The sequence below is a fragment of the Rhinopithecus roxellana genome, chromosome 16 (genome assembly GCF_007565055.1).
Source record: "Rhinopithecus roxellana isolate Shanxi Qingling chromosome 16, ASM756505v1, whole genome shotgun sequence".
Classification (NCBI taxonomy): Eukaryota; Metazoa; Chordata; class Mammalia; order Primates; family Cercopithecidae; genus Rhinopithecus; species Rhinopithecus roxellana.
In genome coordinates this window covers 68,905,746-68,931,013 of record NC_044564.1, presented here as the reverse complement: position 1 = coordinate 68,931,013, position 25,268 = coordinate 68,905,746, and positions in this window count along the sequence as shown.

Here is a 25,268-nt window from a genome sequence, read left to right as displayed (position 1 = left end):
TGGTTGAATCCACCTATGCGGAACCCATGGAATATGGAGAGCTGACTGTGTATTATTAAGTAGGAAAAGGGTTACAAAATACCATGCACAGTATTAATAATTACTTGTTTGTAAAAGAGAACATGTATATCTGCATGTATTATATATTAAGTACCTAGCAAAAGACATCTTTCTGTATGTTATTATACTGAAAGATATATATATATGTATTTTGAGACGGAGTCTTGCACTGTCACCCAGGCTATGGGGCAGCAGCGCAATCTCCGCTCACTGCAACCTCCGCCTCCTGGGTTCAAGCAATTCTCCTGCGTCAGCCTCCTGAGTAGCTGCAAATACAGGCACCTGTCACCAAGCCTGGCTAATTTTTTGTATTTTCAGTAGAGACGGGATTTCACGATGTTGGCCAGGCTGGTCTCGAACTCCTGACCTCGTGATCCACCCACCTCGGCCTCCCAAAGTGTTGGGATTACAGGTGTGAGCCACCACGTCCAGTCAGATATTTATATTGCTGTAATATGATGTGGAATCACAGGTGGTATTTCTTTCTCCTCATTGCTTTTCTTTTTTTCAAATATTTAAAAAATAATCATGTATTGATTTGTAATATAAAAATTTATTATAAGAACAAAAAATACAGGTAAGGATATGGTCCTACAATTCGGATTCTGAAAACTAAGATGCTGTTGGTGTGTAACTTTACAAATGTACATCAGGTTTCTTACCTTTGATCTAGAATATTCTGTAACAATAGCCTTCAAGCATATAATCTCTTTGGCCTTTATCCATTCCAATACATTTCTCCTAGAATTGTGACTAGCTACAAGAATTATCTGAAAGTAATCTAACTGGTCTGGAAATTCCTCAGTGAGGGTTAGCAAAGGAGATCAGAATAGTTTCATGAAAATATAGTTCAGTTCTTCAGAAAGTATTGCCCACATCTATCTTCAGGTGACATCATAGTCTCTGTTACTAAATATTGGCTGCATGTAATAAGAACTATTTCCAATTCCATCAAGGGAAAGAAAGAGAATAGGTATTAGTTTACCCCAGTAAGTTTGGAAAGGTGTCAATAAATAAACCAATCAGGCAAGATCTTAATCTCCTATTATTTGATTTGTGGGGAAGGCATACAAGCAAGCATAAGACCCAAGCCTTGCCCGGGCACAGTGGCTCACACCTCTAATTCCAGCACTTTGGGAGGCTGAGGTGGGTGGATCACCAGAGGTCAGGAGTTTGAGACCAGCCTGGCCAACATGGTGAAGCCCCATCTCTACTAAAAATACAAAAATTAGCCAGGCGTGGTGGCAGGCGCCTATAATCCCAGCTATTTGGGAGCCTGAGGCAGGATAATGTCTTGAACCGGGAGGTAGAGGTTGCAGTGAGCTGAGATTGCACCACTGCACTCCATCCTGGGCAACAGAGCGAAACTCTGTCTCAAAAAAGAACAAAAAACAAAAGATCCAAGCCTTATTGTGAAGAATCTAACTTACAGTCTAAGTGGAGCAGTTGTTCATTCAGCATTTTCCACTGACCATCATTGTGGTCAAATAATATGATATCTAAGTATATTATTTCTGAGATAGAGCAGATCTAGGAGAATAATGTCTAGGGTGGGACTGGAGTGTTAAGAAGTTGAAGGTCATCAGAATAAGGAGATAAATTACATTAGTCCCTTCTAAGCCCCAGGGGATACATTCCAAGACCCACAGTGGATGCCTGAAACCATGAATGATACCAAACCCTGTATATAGTATGTTTGTTTTCTATATGTACATACCTATGATAAAGCTTAATGTATAAATTGGGCACAATAAGAGATTAACAACAATAGCTAATAATAAAAGAGGATAATTATAACAATATGCCAGCATCACAACTCTTGCACTTTGGAGCCATTATGAAGTAAAATAAGGGTTACTGGAACACAAGCACTGTGACTCTGTGACAGTCAATCTGATAACCAAGACAATGACAACAGAGTGAGGAGTGTATATAGCAACAATATGCTGGACCAATTGATGATTCATGTCCTGGGTAGGACAGAGAGAGATGGCACAAGATTTCATCCTCGTACTCAGAACGGTGCACAATTTAAAACTTATTTCTGGAATTTTCCATTTAACATTTTTGGATGGCAGTAGACCATGGGTAATTGAAACAATGGAAAGGGAACCACAGATGAGAGGGGGTGGACTGTATTGGGAAGCTGGAGTGTTGGCTGGGTCTTCTGCACGGACGCTGAAATTAGCCAGTTTGTTGACTTGCAGAAGAAAGGAAAACTATGACCTAAGTGTCAAATTCTCAATAAATGTGGAAGCCTAAGTAGAAAGAAGGTAGATGAAGGCAAATACTGATAGAAGCTTTAAATGAAGAGGAAATTTTGCTTATAGGTCAAGAATACTAGATTGGAAGTGACTGAGGAAAGCTAGATTTGGAAGAAAGGCCACCTTTGCTTGAGTTAGTAGAGTTGTCCTTAGAAAAAAATTTAAGTTTCAATTGGGGCCAACAGGTAAAGGATATGTCAAGGCTAAAGAAGCAGGGGGTTTTGTTTAAGGTAGATCGGGGTTCCAGAAATAATAGTATAATGGAAATAATATAATTATTAAGGGCATTCTATGTGCTCTAATTCATTCACTCCTCACAATAATCCTATAAGGTAAATGCTAATATTATTCCCATTTTCCTGTTGAGAAAACAGGCACAAGAGATTAAGTGACTTGCCCAATATCATATGGCTTGTAAGTGGCACAGGGTGGATTCAAACCAGGCAATCCAGTTCCAAAGTTAACACTTTCAAACACTACACTTTTCTCCAATCAAAAGGTTGGGATGAGAGAGGAAGATTGGGAGGAAGAAACAGAGGAAAGCAGGTAATGAAATAATAAGAGTCCCAGAGGCAAAGTTTGGCAGCAGCAAAACATGCAAAAGGGTGGGTTTGAAGTCTGAAAAGGGTGGGAATCTTAGGAGACACATACTTCTATTTAAAAATTTGCCAGAAGCTAACATTAATTATGATATCAATATACTTAAAAATTTAGATATTGGTATGTGTATATCACTTCAATTTTTGTTTGTTTGTTTGTTTGTTTTTTTGAGACAGAGTTGCACTCTTGTCACCCAGGCTGGAGTGCAATGGCATGATCTCAGCGCACTGCAACCTCTGCCTCCCAGGTTCAAGCAATTCTCCTGCCTCAGCCTCCCAAATAGCTGGGATTACAGGCGCCTGCCACCACGCCCAGCTAATTTTTATATTTTTCGTAGAGATGGGGTTTCACCATGTTGGCCAGGCTGGTCTCAAACTCCTGACCTCAGGTGATCTGGCTTAACCTCCCAAAGTGTTGGAATTACAGGCGTGAGCCACTGCACCCAGTCGCATGTCACTTCTAAATAGCAATTTTAAAATAATAACATAACAAATGACTACTGAGTATCCGTACAGCATGTGTACACACACACTCACACACAGAGCTCAAAGGTTTAGTATGTGTAGACTTGAATGCATCTTTATGCTATAATTTTAACAGATGTCTCCTGACAAACTGTGTCTCTGGAAAATACAGTAACGTTTGGTCCTTATTTGATCCATACAAGAGGAAAAGTAAAATAAACCTGAGAGAAGGTAATCAGAAGAAAATTATCTTCCAAAATACAAAGCCACAATTAATTTCCATTTATAAATGTACATAAATTTTATATATGTTATATGAGCTTTTTTGCATAAAACTAATGCCAAGTAGTAAAACATATACAACTTTATAATTTTATAAGTAATAAAAGTCAAAACTAGAAAAATCTAAACAGGTTTAATTATTATTTAAAATCTCGGCCGGGCGCGGTGGCTCAAGCCTGTAATCCCAGCACTTTGGGAGGCCGAGACGGGCGGATCACGAGGTCAGGAGATCGAGACCATCCTGGCTAATACGGTGAAACCCTGTCTCTACTTAAAAATACAAAAAACTAGCCGGGCGACGAGGCGAGCGCCTGTAGTCCCAGCTACTCAGGAGGCTGAGGCAGGAGAATGGCGTAAACCCGGGAGGCGGAGCTTGCAGCGAGCTGAGATCCGGCCACTGCACTCCAGCCTGGGTGGCAGAGCAAGACTCCGTCTCAAAAAAAATAAAATAAAATAAAATAAAATCTCATTGTATTCTTAGGATTTTTCCAACCTGTCTCCCATATCTTCTATATTATTTATAATATGAAATTTATCCTTTGCACAATACTATGCTAAAACAAGAAGGAGCCAGTATTGATGCCAAAAAAGTAAAATAAAAGATAGGTTTGTGCTTGAAAGATACAAATAACTCAAGCAAAATTGTTTTGCATTTGAATTATGCAGATACTGTCTCATTCTCCATTTCACATTCTTTATGTAAACCTGACCTCTAACAAAGGTTTTAACTACCAAGCAAATTTAACACTTCAGCTGTTTACCATGCCTTAAATCTGACCATTTTGGAGCATCTTCAAATGAGCCAGATGAGAAACTACTTAATTAGGATTTTAATTATTTTCTAGCATTCTGATAGTATCTGGGAGTCGCTGAGAAGCAGCTTGTTTCTGCAGTTTCTCAGCTGCTAACACTGTTCCCCAAGGTGGTGTTTGTGGTAAATTCCCAGCTCCGGGGAGCGCCAGACAGAAGCTGCACGCTGCAGAGTGGGGAGGTGCTACAGCCAGCCTGCCTGAACTTTCACTGCAGCCTGAACTCCATCATCGCAGTGGGACACAACTGTCTCCTTTCAGTAGGATGAAGTTAGTGTATTTTGGCTCCAGAATCCTGTTGTATCTTTGAACTTATCTGCCTTCCTACAGTGATTGAGTTCTGAATAATAAAGTAGGAGTCAGCAGTTGACGGTTCTAACTTTTAAGCAGAATCAGATAAAAGTGCGTATGTGTGTGTGTAGTTCACATATTTAAATATCAGTATTTTCGACCCATACATTAGTTTTAAAAGGATGAGAGAATTAACTTGATTATAAAATTGTTGCCTGTTTAAATCTTAAACAGGAAACAACAAAATTCCGTAAGTAAAATAAAACCTCTATTCGCGTTTAAGGGTATCTCAGTGTTTAGAGATTAGACATTTTATCCTTTTGTCAAATTGTTATATCTGAGTGAAATTCACTTATGGATTACCATGAAATGGCTTATATTCAGGTAAAAATACATAGAAGATTAACTCTTCTGTATTTATTATGGTTGGAGATTTACTCTGGAGCCTTACTGTAACATTATCCACTAGAAGGCAGACTTTAGTTTAAGTTCCTTTAATTCTCTCCAGAATTACTGCGGAAACTTCTCAAGGGTCTCCATTTCATTTCTGTACAATCAAGCTTGATTCTGGAGGAAAACTGTGGTTGGCAGAACCGTAAGGATGGCCCACCAAGAATCCTGACTCGTTAACTCAAACACCAATCTAGGTACTATTGTACAGGGATTTGCAGATGGAAAATCCTGATCTAATCACACAAGTCCTTCAAAAGTAGAGTTTTTTGACTAGTGGCAGACGGAGAAATCAGAGGACTTCAAAGCCTAAGCATTTGACATACCATTGCTGGCTATGAAGATGGAGGGGCCCTGTGCAAGGATCAGAGCAAGGAGAGGCCTCTAGGAACTGAACTTGACCCCTAGCCCATGGCCAGGAAGAAAAAAGTGACCTCAATCCTACAATCACAAGCAACTGAATACCAACAACAGCTTCAATGAGCTTGGAAGCAAATTCTTCCCCAGAGAGTTCAGATAAGAGCTCAGCATGATCCGCACCTTGCGAGAGACCCTAAACAAAAAACCCTGCAGAGCCTTGCAAGACTTCTGACCCACAAAATGGCAGACCTACAGAATGGAGCTAATAGACAGGTGTTGTCTTCAACTCCTAAGCTTGTGGTAATTTGTTAGGAAGTGACAGAAAACTTATGAAACAGTGCCTCTGAACATTCAGATTGGCAGATTGTTCTGCCAATTCTGACTTTATAGAAAGACTTGGTTTTTGTTTGGTTGTTTTTTTAAGATTTAAACAGGAAACAATTTTATAATCAAATTAATCCTCTCATCCTTTTAAAACTAATGTATGGGTCGAAAATACTGATATTTAAATATGTGAACTACATACACACATATGCACTTTTATTTGTGTGTTTGTTTTTTAATTCTAACTTATCTCTGTTTATCCACTCTTCCTTGCTTATACCTGACTTACACCTTTAGTTTGGCCTTTCCTGATCTACTTATTTGCATTCTTGCCAGGAGATAAAAAAGCAAATACATCAAGGACAGGCCAGGCGCGGTGGCTCACGCCTGTAATCCCAGCATTTTGGGAGGGCGAGGTAGGTGGATTACCTGAGGTCAGGAGTTCAAGACCAGCCTGGCCAACAGGGTGAAACTCTGGCTCCACTTAAAATACAAAAATTAGCCAGGTGTGGTGGCAAGCACCTGCAATCCCAGCTACTTGGGAGGCTGAGGCAAGAGAATCACTTGAACACAGGAAGCGAAGATTGAAGCGAGCCGAGATTGCACCACTGCACTCCAGCTTGGGCCAAAAGAGCGAAACTCTGTCTTAAAAAAAAAAAAAAAAAAAAGGCAGTACTTACTTACACTATGTTTTCCAAAGCGTAACTACTGGTGGTATCTACTAACATGGTTTTAGATGGTTCCTGGACCTAGCATTAACACTCTCCAATCCCTCTGATTCAATAAAGAAGAAAGTCTCTGTTAGATATTAATATGATTTAAAACCTATCCAGCACTGACAAATTTCCCCTTTTGGAGCCTGCCTCAGGTGGAGAGCCCTCCATAGTCATAGAATCCAGCTAGAATTTAAAATCATATATTTTATTGTATTGTTTTCCATTTTTACTTCTGTCAATCTATATTGGCTTTGTAGTTTGGGTGGCAATAAAACGTTTCTTTTTTAAGAAGTGATGTTGTTCAGTCTCAGTTGAACTTTTCCCATCCATATTCTGATATCTCTGAAATCAAGATGTATCTCATAATCTTTTGGATTTCACTGTTTCTGGCTGCCCTCTTGCCCCACAGAGCAGACCCAAGCAATAACAAAAAACATGTACTCAGCAACTCCTCTCCCTAACCCTCCTGGGTCCAGTCCATACAGTCTCCTTGTCACATTCACCTCTCTCCTGAACCCAAGCCCAGGAGTCCCTCGACTAAAAACTCAGGGGTTTTACACTGGACGAGACTGGTGCAAAGCAAGGTAGATTTACGTAGGCCATGACTCTATTAACATTCATAGCTTTGGACACGGAACCAAAAAGACTTTTTAAAAACTGACTGGAAAATAGTTCAGAAAGTCATCCAGGGCTAAGGAGAAGTCTAAGTGAGCCTTTTTTTTTTTTTTTTTTTGAGATGGAGTCTCGCTCTGTCTCCAAGGCTGGAGTGCGGTGGCATGATCTCAGCTCACTGCAACCTCTGCCTCCTGGGTTCAAACGATTCTCCTACCCAGCCTCCCGAGTAGCTGGGATCACAGGCACGTGCTAATGTTTGTATTTTTAGTAGAGACAGGGTTTTGGCATGTTGGCCAGGCTGGTCTCAAACTTCTGACCTCAGGTGATCCAGCAGCCGCAGCCTCCCAATGTGCTAGGATTACAGGTGTGAGCCACCATGACTGGCCAGTGAGGCTTTTCAGTAAGTGAAAAGTAAAACTCCTTGGATAAGAAGGCATTGTGTTATAATTTAGTTGGCAGGGTTTTTTTTTCTTTTCTGGTGGTAAAAAAAAAAAAAAAAAAAGATAAGGGTGCATCTTACAGTAGATAGTACATAAGATTAAAAAAATATGGTAAATATATTTAAGTAAACATTATTAAATTAATAAATAGTCCAAGTGTATAAAATTATGAAGGTGGGTACACAAATGAGTGAACTTTGTAAAACACTGATCTGACACAAGGAGGTTGAGTTCAGGACCTCACTACTGGAAATGTCAGAGTAACACATTAGCACTAACCCTAAAAGCTAAAATAATAATAATAATAATAAAAGGAATCTCTGAACTCTAGGCTTCCTTGAAAGTAAAAGTACTTTTGATATTTGGTCTCTGGTTTCCCATGTAGGTAGAGAGTCACAGCCCTGACCTATTTTCTGGGTGGTGATGGGGACTTGAGGAGAGAGTCCTGTTTTCTGCGGTTGTTTGCTTGGAAAAGCAGTAATGACCTCCATGAACCTTGCATCAAAACTTCAACTCTTTCCTGACAGCACACGTAAGAAGCAGAGTCCCATTTAGGATAGAGTAATAGAGTGAGTTGTGCAAATAATCATTGACTTATCTAGAACACACACTGGTCTTCACTTTCTGAGGTTTAAAGGACCACAGAAATTATAAAACCAAACTGAAGTAACATCTTGAAAATGAGTGGAGGCGAGCCATAAATTTGATGCCAGAGGCAGAGATGACCTTTTTAGTGGATGTGTTTTCTTTCCATCTTTTTATCCATTTCATCCATTCCATGCCTCCTTAGTGCTGCTCTGAGTTATTATTAGCCAGCAGTGCTCTTCAGAGAAGAAGAATCAACCAAAAAAAAGTACATGTTCCTTCCTCCACTCCACACCTCTTTACGGTAAAACAAAGTTGAAACAGCAAACAGTGCCATTGGCAAGTGTATCACACAGAGTTCCACTGGGCAAGCAGGATCACTATGGAATTAGAAGTTTATTATAGGAATCAGAATCTACATAATTGTGGGAGCTGCTGAATCTATGGAAGGATGTGGCCTCTGTATCTGCCTGAAGCTACTGTCAGTCAGTAGGCCCAGAAGTTGGGAAGATACACTAGATGTGACACAGGAAACAGAGAGGACACATGGGAGTCAGCAGACCAGCGACCGCATGCACAAGCTGCAGGAGCGCCCAATGCCAGACAACAGCCTTTGGAATATAATGGCTGCCTCCCAAATCTTGTGCAAATTTCTCTTGTCCCCAACCCTAACCCAATACACACAGGCAAGGAGATTCAGGGGAAAACAGTTCCAATCTAACCAAGTTAACAAGGTACGAAACCACCACAAGAAGGTAGTATCCCACTGCTGTCAAACATCATAAGGCAGATATAAGCCCAGAAGGTACCTCCAGGAAATCTAGTCCTTATATTTGTCTCCCATTTAGACCTCAAAAACAAAGTCCCATTATGGATTGATTTTCAACCTGTATGTCTAAAACCTACACTGACACATTGTTTGGGATTGTCAATCAAACTGCAAGGACTGAGCCTAGGGCTAAATGGCAGAATGGTGTAACAGCACTGATGTTCTGGAAAATAGGCAGTCCTTCCCATTGGCGCTATGCTCTTAGCAAAACAACTCTCCCGGATTGAATGTGTAGAGAACAGATAATAGCAAGATACTGAAGGAGTTGATGTTTGGTTAAAAAACACAAACAAAAAAGGGCGAGGGAGGGTGGTGAGCAGAAAGCATAACTTAAGGAGACACTCTTTAAAATGAAGAGCTTCAAAAAGATCTGGGAGAAACCCTATACAGCATTTCATCATCCTCAAACTTGTCCAGATGGTAACCACCTGCAAATCCATGGCATTCTTTGCTATATATTATGAAGTGCTGATATATTTAATTTCATGTGAATTGAAAACAATTTAGCCAGAAGAAACTATAGCTACATTGTATGTGTTGAATATTAAGTCCCAAAATATACATATGAACAGCAGTTCTCACACTTGCTCACATGGGAAGCACCTTTTCAGAATACTGCAATATTGATATATTTTAAATACCATGTGAACTGAGACCAATTTCACTTAAACATAACATGACTATATGTGTACAATATAAAGTCACTACCTTTTGGGAGGCCAAGGCGAGTGGATCACCTGAGGTCAGAAGTTCAAGACCAGCCTGGCCAACGTGGCAAAACCCTGTCTCTACTAAAAATACAAAAATTAGCTGGGCATGGTGGTGTATGCCTGTAATCCTAGCTACTCAGGAGGCTGAGGCAGGAGAATCGCTTGAATCCAGGAGGTGGAGGTTGCAGTGAGCCAAGGTTGCACCACTGTACTCCAGCCTGGGTGACACAGGAAAACTCTGTCTCAAAATAAATAAATAAATAAATAAATAAATAAATAAATAAATAAAATTTTAAAAATTAAAAAAAAAAAAGTCACTACCACAAGCACACACTTCTTCAAAACTGAAATAAATGGTTGTTTCCAAATATTTCAAATGAGAATCATTTACTACTTTTTCACATACACTTTTAATCAGCTAGTCCAAATAGTCATAAATTAAAAAAAAAAAAGATTTAAGAAAAATTTATGAGTAAAGAGTTTTAAATTGAGAAAAGAAAGTCTCTTCAGTACCTTATTTATTTGAGAATTAGGAAAAGTCAGGCCATTACCCCATATCAAGGTCCCAAAACCCCAGTTACACTGGTAGCGGGCCCACGTTGCACAAGATCTGGGTTTGAAAACCATCAATCTAGACCAAACCTCTTAATATATAGATGAGAAACCTGGCCTGGAGAGATTGTGACTTGCTTGAGGTCATATAAATAATTGATGACAGACTTGAGACTGGAAATCATGTCTCCATTCCTAATCCTGTGCTTTTTCCAGATTAGCCTGGATCTAAATTTAACCACCCACTGGGAAGCAGGTAGTTTCTTTCAAGCAGAGGCTGCCAGAAAACTATGGAAAAGGGGATTTAGGGAATGCCTGGACAGGCTGTGCTAGGAGTTCACCCAGGCTCAAACTTAAAATCATTCTTCAGGTTCCATAGAAAAGTGGTAGACTAAACCTAAATGTTAAACTGCATTCAACTGCTCCTCCACCCCCAGAATCATATAGAAGTCACTGAAGGAATATGAAAATAGGAAAACATCCTTGATATATATCAGCTGTAGATAGAAAGAAACAGTACCGCCCACATGACTAAAAGCATGAGATAACATCTCTAAGAAACACAGCAGAACGCATCAGGCTGATGGAAACGCCGATTTATAGCATGTGAAGTAGAAGAGATCTGAATGGAACCCTATTAAGACCCATTATCTGGCCCCGTACAGAAAACATTTGCCAGTCCTTGCCCTAATAAGTTGAAATGCTATGATGCATGGTATCTTCACCAGAAAAGCAAACAAGTTTTATCTCATGCTTTCACTCTGATCATTTGAGAAGTGGTTTTATGGCTCACTGTGCTGGGGAGGTGTGACAGTGAATTTTATGTGTCCACTCAACTGGATCGCAAGATGCCCAGATATCTGGTTACACATCACCTTGAGTATGTCTGTGAGGGTGTTTATACGCTTCCAGAAGAGATCAGCATTAAAATCCGTGGACTGAGGAAAGCAGATTGATTGCCCTGCCCCTTGTGGTTGGGCATCATCTATTCCCTTGAGGGCCTGAACAGAACAAAAATGTGGTGAAAGGGAGGATTCACTGGCTCTCTGCCTGACTGCTTGAGCCTGGACATCGATCTTCTCCTGCCCTTGGTGCTCCCGGCTCTCAGGCCTTCAGATTTGGACTGGGATTTACATCATCAGCTCTCCAGTTTTCAGGCCTTCAAACTAGAACATTGTCTTTCCTGGGTCTTCAGCTTGCAGAGTAGATCACGAGACTTCTCAGCCTTCATAATCACTGAGCCAGATTAAATAGACAAGACAAAGAGAAAGAGAGAAGGAAGGAAGGAAAGGAAGGAAGGAAAGGAAGGAAGGAAGGAAGGAAGGAAGGAAGGAAGGAAGGAAGGAAGGAAGGAAGGAAGGAAGGAAGGAAGGGAGGGAGGGAGGGAGGGAGGGAGGGAGGGAGGGAGGGAGGGAGGGGAGGGAGGGAGGAAGGAAAAAAGAGGAAGGAAAGAAAGGGAATAAAGGAAAGAAAGAAAAAAAGGGGAGGGGAAGGGAAGGGAAGGTCCTACTGGTTTTGTTTCTCTGGAGAATCTTGACTAACACAGAAGGGTTCTAGGAGTGCAAGTTCCTGGAAAACTGTGTTGCTTTCAACCTTTCTTTTTTTCTTTCCTTTTTTTCTTTTCTTTCTTTTTTTTTTTTTTTTGAGACGGAGTTTCACTCTTGTCGCCAGGCTGGAGTGCAATGGTACGATTTTGGCTCATTGCAACCTCCTCCTCCTGGGTACAAGTGATTCTCCTGCCTTGGCCTCCCAAGTAGCTGGGATTAGAGGCACGTGCCACCACACCCAGCTAATGTTTGTATTTTCAGGAGAGATGGGGTTTTGCCATGTTGGCCAGGATGGTCTTGAACTCCTGAACTCAGGTAATCTGCCCACCACTGCCTCCCAAAATGCTGGGATTACAGGCCTGAGCCACTGTGCCCGGTGTGCTTTCAATCTTTCAATGAGTGATTTTTACCATGTATGTGTAGGAGGGGTACTCCTTGCTTACATAACATGTATTTACTATACTTTAGTTCATCAGGAAACACTGTGGCATTATTTAGAGACCATAATTTCTTAAGTGTACTCTATGCACACTTCGCAAAACTTTTCTTAGCTACGGTCAAATCATTATATGTATTTCCACACTCATGTCCTGCCCGTGCACTTCGGATGTACATGATTTTTTTTTTTTTTTTTTTTTTTTTTTTTGAGACAGAGTCTCACTCTGTTGCCCAGGCTGGAGTGCAGTGACAAGATCTCAGTTCACTGCAAGCTCTGCCTCTCTGGTTCACGCCATTCTCCTGCCTCAGCCTCCCAAGCAGCTGGGACTACAGGCGCCCGTCACCACGCCCGGCTGATTTTTTGTATTTTTAATAGAGATGGGGTTTCACCGTGTTAGGCAGGATGGTCTCGATCTCCTGATCTCGTGATCCACTCTCCTCGGCCTCCAAAGTGCGGGGATTACAGGCGTGAGCCACCACACCGGGCCACACATGATTGTTAATGTCAAGTAATTATGCTCCCATTTTATTTCCTGATGATCCTACAAGTTGTGTAACTTAACCTGAGCTCAGGAGTTTGAGATCAGCCTGGGCAAAATGACGAAATCCCATCTCTACTAAAAATACAAAAAATTAGCCAGGCATGGTGGTTCGTGCCTGTAGTCCCAGCTACTCAGGAGGCTAAGGAATGAGAATCGCTTAAACTTGGGAGGCAGAGGTTTCAGTGAGCCAAGATCACACCACTGCACTCCAGCCTGCGCAATAGAGTGAGATTGTCTCAACAACAACAAAAAAAAAATTAAATGAATTACTGATTGCGGGACTAGCAATGTTTAGTGTACAATAAGTGTTAACCATTATAACTATTATTATCTCCCTTTTATATATGAGAAAAATGAGGCTAAGTAATTTACCCAAGGTCACATTGTTACTAAAAGACATAATCGGAATCTGAACCAAGCATTTTACACAGTTAATTGGGTGGCAAAAGAAAAGGTGGTTTATAATGTTTTTTGTGCAGCTTTTCCAAATTTCCTAAATGTTACGTAGTAGGCATGTAGGACTTCTGTAATCACAAAATAATACGTTTTATAGGCATTATTTTAAAAATAAAAATGTAGAAATGATCACATAGGAGCTTTCCCTTGTCTTTCTAAAGTCCTTTAGGTCCTATCTGATGTGTCTCCTAACTTCTGACACCCCAGATTTTTTTTTTATTATTATACTTAAAGTTCTGGGATACATGTGCATAATGTGCAGGTTTGATACATAGGTATACACGTGCCATGGTGGTTTGCTGCACCCATCAACCCATCATCTACACTAGGTATTTCTCCTAATGCTCTCCCTCCCCTAGCCCCCCACCCCTCGACAGGCCCCAGTGTGTGATGTTCCCCTCCCTGCGTCCAAATGTTCTTACTATTCGACTCCCACTTATGAGTGAGAACATGAGGTGTTTGGTTGTCTGTTCCTGTGTTAGTTTGCTGAGAATGATGGTTTCCAGCTTCATCCATGTCCCTGCAAAGGACATGAACTCATTCTTCATCCCAGATTTTTACCTGCTTCACTGAATGTCCCTTCACCCAATAATAACTGATCTTTCTATAGTAATTTAAAATGTATAAAGTATCACCAAATTATCTCATTTAATCCTCAGAGCAATACTTGCAGCTTGTGTGATGATGATTCCCACTTTGCAGATGAGAAAGATGAGGCTTATAGAAAAACATGATCACTTAATAAATAAGGAGCCGAACAAGGACTCAAACCCAGACGTTCCAATTCCAGAGCATTCCACATCCATTCCAGCATGTGGTTCTGAAATGTCCAGTTCACTTCGGCAATCCTATATTATGCTTCCTGTAGACATCCCTTGTATATTTTGATTTCTGATTAACTCCCTGGGTTATGTTTTCCTGCATCACTTTGACCTTTGCCAGCGATGTGCTGATCATCTGACCCATCAGTGTCCTTCCTGCACCAGACCTTTGATTTCTCTTAGCATGACTTAATATTCTTGGGCTTCACTTCTATCACCAATTTGTAGCCCTGTAACTACATGGCCCTGGCTCAGATGCATAGATTGTTTTTAGGTATGTCAAATATGGAGATTTCTTTCATTTAAATATTATTTTTCTCTGCAAAAACATTAACTAGCTTTCCAGGATTGGCCATGATGTGTGATATACTTTGTGTAAGTTTTCATTAGAATCAAATTAGAAAATACTTTGGAAAAAGGCAAACACGAAACACATAAAACACATTATTATTGTGTTATCTGTGTGTAAACATAGCCTCCCTGAGTAGCCTTCTAGTCAGGGGAAGAGGTAAATAGGCACTTCGTGCCCTGGTACAACTTTTATGGAAGGAATATTGAGAATACATATTCAATGCTATTTAAAAAGCATTAATACTCTTTAATCCAACAGTTCCACTCCTAGGAATTATATTATATCCTTTAGTCATAATAAATCAGGTGAACATAGGTTTATGTAAAAGAAAGATCATCACTGCTATTTATAACGGCTAAAAATCATAAACAACTCATATGCAAAATAAAATGCTATTAAATAAAATACGGCACATTCATGTGATGGAACACTACGTAGCCATTAAAATCATGTTATAGGAGACAATTTAACAGCACGGAAATTTTTCATCATTTATTATTAAATGAAAAAGAAGCTTACAAAACACTATTTGAAATGTGTTCTCAATTTTATTTTGTTTCTATGGGCATAGAAAACAGATTGGATGAATAAACACTAAAAGGTTAACTCCGGGTGGCCCTAAATGATGATATATTATGAATAATTTAAATCACTTATTTGTGCTTTTTTAAAATCATTTTTTACAATAAACACTACTTTGTAATCAGAAAAAGATTTGCATAAAAAGGAAAATAGAGCAAAGATGAAAAAAGGCCATCCATTTAGTTTATACCCCAAGATTAATTTTAAATGAAACAGATTTCTTTAAATACTTCTGGAAATAATTCCTCTTGTACATGTTCAGAGAGGAAAATTTACTTTCACAATAGCCCTCATCTTTAGCAACATTTCACTGGACCTATATGGCTATCTAAAATGCTAGAAAAAAAAGTAAGAGCTTTAGTTTTCAAAATTCAATTATATTTTATTTTCATTTCAGAGCCACACTGTTATGATGTAAAATGGTGCCTTTTATATAAGTTTTCAAAAATATGAAAACTCCTAATCAGCCTAGATGACCAGGTTTTTTGTTACCTGTTATTCCATATCCCTTAGCAATTGTTACTAATATTCTTTGTGACATAGACTAAGATTCCCAAAGGCTGTGGGGGAAAACTATTACCACAATGTTTTGAGAAAAAAAAAAACTCTTTGTAATGGAATGGACTACATTCAGTTTTCTCTTATTGTGAATAAGTTTAATTTGGTGCCTATCTGCACACTATATCTCTTTTGTTCTTGTAACTTTACAGGTTTTTCCCCTAGCCACTGAATATTTGTGTTGTTTCATTAACCACAAATATATTCATCTTTCAAATATAATTTAAATTTCTCCTCATCGATCCATTTTTCTTCTTCTAATCTTCCTATATATCATCTGTTAAATTCCTCTTCTAGCTCATTAATAACGTGTTAAACAAGGGTAGCCTTTGTAGCAACCACACCTTTAGACAACTCCCTATACCTAATACATTGCCTTTTATCGTTATTGATATTAAATCCTTGAAGCCATTTTTTTTTTTTTTTTTTTTTGAGACGGAATCTTGTTCTGTTGCCCAGGCTGGAATGCAGTGGCATGATCTCGGCTCACTGCAAGCTCCACCTCCCGGGTTCATGCCTGCCTCAGCCTCCTGAGTAGCTGGGACTTCAGGCGCCTGCCACCACGCCCGACTAATTTTTTGTATTTTTTAGTAGAGACGGAGTTTCACTGCATTAGCCAGGATCTCAATCTCCTGACCTCGGCCTCCCAAAGTGCTGGGATTACACACGTGAGCCAGCGCACCCAGCCAAAACCAATTTTTAATACCAGTGACAGTAGTCTTATTCCACCCAACTTGAACTAGCTTCATAAGTAATTTCATGAAACAGTATAGAAAATAATTTGCAGTAGCACAATTTTAAAACAGATTATATAATTTTCATTGTATTTCATTTTTCATTGATTTTGTAAATTTTCCCCCAAATAGTTTACTTTAAATGAACCCTGACATTGGCATGTCTGAAGTCAGATGCATTATCTTCTTCAAACTTCTCAGCCCTGTTCTTTCTGAGTTCCTTTTTTCTGTCATCAACAGTCACTTAATTGGAGAAGACATTATCATGGATTCTTCTCTTTTTTGGCCCTTCTTCTATCAGTCACAATATCTTATCCTCCTGGTACTACCCTATATGGTGATTTTGCTAATGCTGTTGTCTCTACAATGCCTGCTTCCCTTCCTTCGCAGCAACAAGTTCCTCTTTTATTCTGTGAAGCCTTCCTAAACCATCTACCATTCTTGTTCTGCAGCCTCCACACCTATCCACAACTCTCACAGGATTGATCATTTCCTTTTTATGTTCCCCAAGCTCTGGACATTTTTGTTACATACTCAGAAAATAAAACAGAATAACCAGTATTGCCATGTCATCTACATTTGACTGTTCTCCAGCAAAACACTTCAAGCAATACAAAAGAAATGATGCTGTGAAGATTTGACTCACGACAAGACAACTGTTTTACCTCCCCATTTTGCTCCTTGTGTTTTACTCTATGATAGGGATAAAAAGAATTAGATCTCGCCAGGTGCGGTGGCTTGCGCCTATAATCCCAGCACTTTGGGAGGCAGAGGCGGGTAGATCACTTGAGCCCAGGAGTTTGAGATTAGCCTGCACAATATGGCAAAACCCTGTCTTCACAAACCAAAATACATTATCTGGGCGTGGTGGTACGTGCCTGTAGCCCCAGCTACAGGGGAGGCTGAGGTGGGAGGATCATCTGAGCCTGGGAGGTCGAGGCTGTAGTGAGCCACAATCATGCCGCTGCAGAGTGAGATCCTGTCTCAAACAACAACAACAACAACAACAACAACAACAAGGAATTAGATCTTAGACTGATAAAAATCACAATCCTGGGAAGAATGGTCCTGCTCCCTTTAATTTTCCTATCTTCCTTGTACTAGGTAATGTAAGTTGTAAGTTCAAAGACCTTCCCTCCTATGTGGCTGAAAGAAACATTCTGATTAAACATCAATTAGCAAGTGTTTTTTTTAATTGACCCCAAAACTGTGCCCAACATTGTATTATAAATTCTAGATATGTATTTTTCAAATTGTAGGTTGAAAGCCATAAGGAAATCAATTTAGGGTCATAAAATCATTTTGGTGGGTCTCAACCAGCATTTTTTTTTACAAATAAAATGAAAGAGAAGTGAATAGAAAATATCAGAGTGCATTACATATGTACATACTGAATCTCAACGTAATTTGTAATTTTTTTCCTGTGGGTTCCAGTACAAAATATTGAGGAATACTGTGCTACAGGGTATAGAAGAATACATGTATCTTGCTCCTAACATCCTTGAAGTCTATTTGAGAATAAATTTGCACATATGAAATAGAGAACAATTCTATGACTATCTCTAATTCAATTCTGTTTTACTTGGTGAATGTGGACATGAATTTGAATGATTAGGGAGCTTTGACAGGTGAGTTGGCACTGTGGTTGGTGCTACTGAAAGTGAATAGAATCTGGATTTTATGTAGGTGGAGAAAATTTTATAAAACAACCATCACGTCAGCCAGTGATTGAATAGAGCCGAAAGATGCTTACAGAAAGACTCCAAAACAAGATTTGCTAAAACTGATTATATGAGTAAATTACTTATATACATGTCCTATAATAAAATATGACTGCTCTACTACCTTCCTCCGCCGGTGCCAACTGGCCTTCCAACACCTGCTCTAAATCTCAGCTTAGCTTTACTTCCCTTTCAGATGGTCCTCCTGAAATTTCTCATAGTATTCTTGAGACAGAGTTTTGCTCTTGTTGCCCAGGCTGGAGTGCAATGGCACCATCTCAGCTCACCACATTCTTCTCCTCCTGGGTTCAAGCAATTCTCCTGCCTCAGCCTCCCGAGTATCTTGGATTACAGGCATGCACCACCACACTCGGCTAATTTCGTATTTTTAGTAGAGACAGGGTTTCTCCATGTTGGTCAGGCTGGTCTCGAACTCCCAACCTCAGGTGATCCACCTGCCTCGGCCTCCCAAAGTGCTGGTTACAGGCGTGAGTCACCGTGCCCAGCCTCTCATAGTATTCTTTAATAGCATTGTCATTGCCTATTTGCCTTTTTTTTTTTTTTTGAGACGGAGTCTCCCCTATTTGTTTTTCTATGCCCCCTGATGATTGGCACATCTATGATGAGAGTAGCTGCACCCATCTTGTTCACTTTTTCTGCCCCTGAGTCAAATAGAGAGCTAGGTACAGTTAGCATTCCATAAATACTTATCAAACAAATAATATCAAAAAATAACTCTAAGTTATTATTTTAGAATGTTACAAATTGTTTTGCACTTAATAAAAGTTACCATTTGCAGAGTTGAGGATTGGGTGATGAAGGATTTTTCACTCTGCAAGGCTGTATTATCTGAGAAATTTCCATAAACAAGTACTATTTTATCATTTAAAAACAGTATTAACTTTTTGTTTCAAATAAACAGAGTGAGACTAAAGAATAAAAGATAGGGCCAGGTGCAATGGTTCATGCCTATAAACCCAGCACTTTGGGAGGCTGAGCCAGGCAGATCACCTGAGGTCAGGAGATCCAAACCAGCCTGGCAAACATGGTGAAACCCTGTCTCTACTAAAAATTCAAAAATTAGCCAGATGTGGTGGCAGGCACCTGTAATCCCAGCTACTCAGGAGGCTGAGGCAGGAGGATCTCTTGAACCCAGAAGGTGGAGGTTGCAGTGAGCCAGGATGGCTGCTACTGCACTCCAGCCTGGGTGACAGAGCAAGACTGTCTCAAAAAAATAAAAAAAATAAAAAAGAAAGCCTGATAGATATCCAGCTGATGGGGATGCCCCTTCTTCTCTCCTTGACAAATGCTCTCCTTTGAGACAGGCTATCCCCACTTTCTGAGGTACTTCTGCCTACTTCCAAGTCTTTTTTCCTCCTTCCAGTGAACATCTGGTATTATAGGCTTTTAAAATTACATTTAAAAATGTCTCGACCTGAAAGTATGATAATCTCCCATCAAGAGCATTGATTTGTCTTCTGTTTGCATTTGAGAAGGATGCATCTGTGTAAACTGGGGAACAAATTATCAATGGTGAAATTAAAATTACCACTCAACTTGAAATAACAAAAGAGTTAAAAGATTTTAAAATGAATCATTTAATGGAATAATAGTGAAAATAAGATAACTTACATATATTTCACATTTACAGCAGTGATTTTTCTTTAAATATTTTTCAGGGTCAAAAACATTTTTGAGAAGTAGATGTAAGCCCTCCTAGTAAACATAAGGGCGCTCACATCTACTTACTAATGTCACTTCAGGGAAGGCCTTACAACCAGCCATGAATGCCAGAACAAGGACCTCTGCTTTCCAATGAACATGGTGTTGTTCACATACATAATCTCACTTGATCCACATACACTTCCTATGGCTAAGTCAGGTCAGTTATCAATACAAAGCAAATACAAAAACCAGACATTTTAAGTTATTTAAAATGACTTCTCCCTCATCGCATAGCTGGTAGCAGAATCCACACTAGAATATAGGTTTATACTTATAATTTCATCAATATTTTTTCTAGAGACACTTGGTTCAAATTCAAATTATGAATAAAACATTTACAAAATGTCTTTTATAACCATATGTTGTAGGAATTTAATGTTTATTCCCCCAATGTGAAGACAATGAAGTGGTCAGAGTTCAGCATCATTATACATTTCCTTCTTGAAGTAGACTCTGTACACAGTGACTCCTCTCCAAGCCCCCGCCAACTTGGCAAGCCAGAGCTGGAGAGAAAACTGCAGGTCCACCACATGGCAGGCCAGCATCCTTTCTCCAGGCCGACAGGCTATTCTGCTAATGGGTTTTTGTATTTTGTAATTAAATAAAGAAGCCATGTAATGCATGCTTATCTCTTCACTTGATGGAATTTTGGTCTGTTGAGCTACCTAAGGTATATATGTCATAAACAAGTTCCTAAATATATTAAAAATGCTTATAGATTCTGGTTTTTAGGGAAAAGGAGAGTTTGTTTTCCTTTAGGGAAAATCTAGAAATATTTGAGATTTTTTTCTTTTTTTTAAAGAATAAGATGTAATGCTTTGGTCTCCATTGATTTCCACTTTGACAGTTCCTGATGTGAGGACCAATATCACTGCATCATTATGACTGATGATCATTTGTGGCGTAAACAAAAAACGGCATCCCAGGATGCACCACTTCCAGAATATCTTCTGTCTCTGGAGCCAGTTGCCACACTGCAAACATGGCAACAAATGAATTGATGATAGCATCTGCTTAATCTGGCTTTTGTCCACATGTCACAACTGTAATGTTGTTAATTGAGACTTTTTTATTTGCTCTAGTCTAGTTTCTTCATTTCCTATTCTCCAAACTGAGCTTAATTTAATCAACGTTGACTGAAAAGCTGTCAGCTTTAATGGTACTATATCTTTTTAATGTTTAAGAAACATACAAAACAAATGTTGTCTTAATCTGAAATGGTTAATATTTTTGACATCACATTAATATACCAAGATTGTGTCTGCTATTTGTTAAAAATTAAGAACTTACACTTGATGAAATTTTACAAAGTATCTAGGAAGTATTTAATATGTGATATTCCTGACATACCATTTTTATGCTAATGGAAAAGTCAGTAAAGTAGTAAGATTATGGCTTTACCCTGAATGACTTCAACATTCATTTAACCTATGAAATAACCAGTTAAGCTGATATTTCCTTTAAATTAAAAAATAACATTTAATTCTGGAGATAAATATGGATAATTCAGTGAGAACTTACTCTCATCTTTTTAATGGTAAAACTAATGAAAATTATGAGTCCTACTAAGAGAAAATAGATGGTCTACCTATACTACAAGAGAAATCATTGACCTATTAAAAAATCAGCAAGATATGTTTATTTAAATTAGATCACTCTATAGTGAAGAATAATAAAAACAGATCATTCTGTCCTCCAAATTATTTCCATTTATGCTTTGAATAGTTTTCAGGTAGCAATGTTTGTATCTCTATTTAATGTTATCAGCATTGAATTGGTGCATCATCTATCAATTAGTATGGAAATAAAATTTGAAATACAATTCATGGTTTTATCATAATGGATATGTGATTGTAATCTCTTCTTTTTTAACAAGTACTCCTCAAGATTAAGAATGAAGTTTTATTCATGTACATGGGCATCACAAGCCAATATTCCAGCACATGTAGGATGTTCAACAAAGACTATTTGTCTGTATAGAGTTCTGTAGCTAGGCTGCTCTCCTCAGTGGCATTAGAGCCCTGAGTACATGGCCAATATTGCCCTCTAGTGGTTAGCATGCCTAGGTGGGTCTCAGTGCTACCGGTTCCACCTGAGGTTCTACTAGAACACTGTTTCTTTTTAGATGTTTGTATGTCATAGACAGCTGAGAATTTTTTTGACAAGACAATATCTTTCTAAGATTATAAATGAAACCTAAATAAAGTATGTAGGACACGATTTGAGGGAAGTGAATTGAGTACATCTTTGTAATATGACATATTTTTGCCAGTAATCCCATATTTGGGGGGAGACTAATTGGATTGAATTGATGTGGTTAAAAAGAGCTTTTGAAGCACATGATAAAGGTACATAAAAAACCTATCAGAGCTACCACAATGTAACATATATTTCAACAGTTACTTTAGTAATATAGCTTGCAAAGTAACATTGCCATAGCACAAGAGCAATTCAGTCTAGAGCCATCTTTCTGTTCTTATTGTAGAAGGGAGAAGAATCTTCTCCCTTTTTCTGCTATATGCTCACTCATAACAAGTGATTAGCATGGCTTCTGTGGTCATCACTTGTCTTTGTATGACTTCCAGAGGGTAGTTACAGAAATGTTACAGATCAGGGGACAAGCGTTGAGTTGAACGGATGGCCAGCCGCAAACCCTAAGAAACACAAAAATGGAATTCCTGCCCATGAAGCTGCTTTCCTCTCTTGCTAGGAGACCTAGGCATTTTTCTCTCTCTTCTCCACATCCTCCATTCCCCATAGCATGCAAATCCACAAGAAACAGCAGAGCTGTTTAAATGAGCTGATCCCACTTGCTGCTTGCTTAGTAGGAGAATGGGCTGTGGACATGCCTTTCAGTTTAGTATTTACTTTCCAAATAGGATGAAACCAAAGTTATTCTCTATTCAAACAATAAAAGGTGAAAGAAAGGACAAAAGCATAGTATTGTCATTAATAAAACTAAGAGTGCTTGCACATGTACAGGGTACAATACTATTAACAACATTGGCAAGAATTTGGCATGTAGATACGTCCCTGGCAACTATTTTGTGCCCTACAGCTGCACTAGGCATAACTCAAGAGAATCTAATTTGCATTACTCAGCATTAGACCTGGAAAGACCTAGCTCATCCATCAATGGTCCAGACAGCAGCAGCATATGAGGTGTAATTTGAAGTTGATGAACATTTGCTGTCTAGGAGTATATGGCTATTTTCTCTTTATACAAAAGAATCTGCACCTGTCTACTGCAGTCAGGGCCAATCATGGGTAAAGTCTAATTTGTTTATGGTCTAGACTAGTAAAGCAATAATACACTCTTGGGTTACTCTTTGTCCCCCATGATGGGAGGCCTCTGGCCATCTCAACCTCCCAAAGACCCCATATATCTATTTAGTGCCATGAGCTTGACACTTCTGCACTTCCTTGCCCACTCATACACCTACCGCCTTCACTGTTCCATTAACTAACACTGTTCAATCAAATCATGCATACCGCTTTTCAAGGATATTCTCACCATCATGATAAACAATGGTGATGAGTTAATCAAATTAAATATGTTCAGTTATGATTTAAGTAATTTCTATAGGCTGCATAATTCTCTACCTCAGGTAAGAGTTCCACAGTTGTATAACAGCCTGAAGGGTAAGTGTCAATAATAAAAATTTCAAGTAAAATTTCATAGAGTAGATATTTTTTAGCAAATAAACATTTTAGATCTCACAAATCATGCCTAGCTTTATCCCAATCAACCCCTGATTGTAGCACTATGACCACTTATAATATTCAACATGAGTCTCCTCGAACCTCGGTTACATGTAAGCCATATCAAAAATCAAATCTAAATCTACATGTGATATCACTAGACATGCAGAAGGGCTAAAGTTTTTAATAAGTCAGAAAATAATAACCTCTGGAGAGGATGTGGGAAAACTTGATTTCTCATACACTGATATGTACATTGACACAACCCCTTTAGCTGGTGGAATCTACTAAAGTGAAACACTGCATATCCAGAAACTCCACTGTCAGACAGACACCTAACACAAATACCTATCCATGTTCACCCCAAAACATGTACTAGAATGTTCAGAACAGCATTGATTGTAATATTCCAAAACTAAAACTGCCTTCATGGCCATCAACTGTAAAAGGCATTGTGTGGTATATTCACACAGTAGACTTCTACACAGCAATTTGATGTATCTCAAAAACAATATTGAAATCAAAAAGCTATATACAAAAAAGAATATGCTGTATGATTTTATTTATACAAAAGTACAAAACTGACTAAATTGTGCTGTTAAAGGGCATGATAGAGGTTACCTACATAGGAGAAGAAGCAGAAAAAAAACATAAGGGGGCACAAGAAAGGCTTCCGTGGTTCTGATTCTATTCTATTTCTTGATGAGTGTGTTTGTTCTGTGAAAACGTATCAAGTGATATACTTAGGATAATATGTACCTTTCTCCATGTGCATTATACTTCAATTAAAAGTCTTAATAATGTAAGCCATAACATACATTATTGAGTGTCCCCAAAAAGATTAGAGATGTAACCCCAAAATAAAGAGCTTCATTAACTCAACTGTGATCCTGTCATTTGTAAATTTTTATAGAATCATTTTTGTATTAGTGAACAATAATTAACCTACTCATCAAATTTCCAAGGACACTTATAATTTTAATTACCTCACTCTTGGTTATATATTGTTTTAATTTTGGATCCAGAAAATATAGTCCCTATAACTATTATGCTTATAGTCCAGTAGACAGAATTATATTAATGATCATAAATCTATCAACTTAAATGATTTTTCTGGAATATTTTCAAGTCAATGCCCACATGTAGCATATGCAGTATATTTACAAAACCAGGTTATTCACATATGTTTTTCTTTTGCCTTATTCCTTATTATGATGACCTAGACAAAGAAAGTCTACAAAATGACATGGAAACATTTTAAGAAGAAATAAAAATTGTTCCTAGATCAATGCTACTAACAGTCAAAGTGGTAATATTAAGCATCTTGCCAAAACAATTAACAGCTAATCATGTCTGGTGATCTGTGAGTTGTCAATGGGAGTTAAGAAAATGATAAATAAAAGTGACAGATAAAGACCAAAGCCAGTAGATCAGTGTGCTAAAGATAAGACTTGATTTTATCCTCACACCTGGTCAGATTGAACCTCCTCCAGTCAAATTAACACACTACCTTATCATTTCATCCTCTTTAACACCCTCATGCTATTCTGTCCGGAAATAAACACAACTGCAGCTCAAGAATACAATTTGTTTGGAAACTAATAACTTGTATAAGCATTGCCTACGAATAATTCTTCTGTTTTTGTATGAGCGAGTTGAAGGAAGATACCTTCGTTGTCCAGTTGCATTAGCTCTGAATTACTGATCTTTACCTCTGTACCCACTTACTAGAGCAAAGC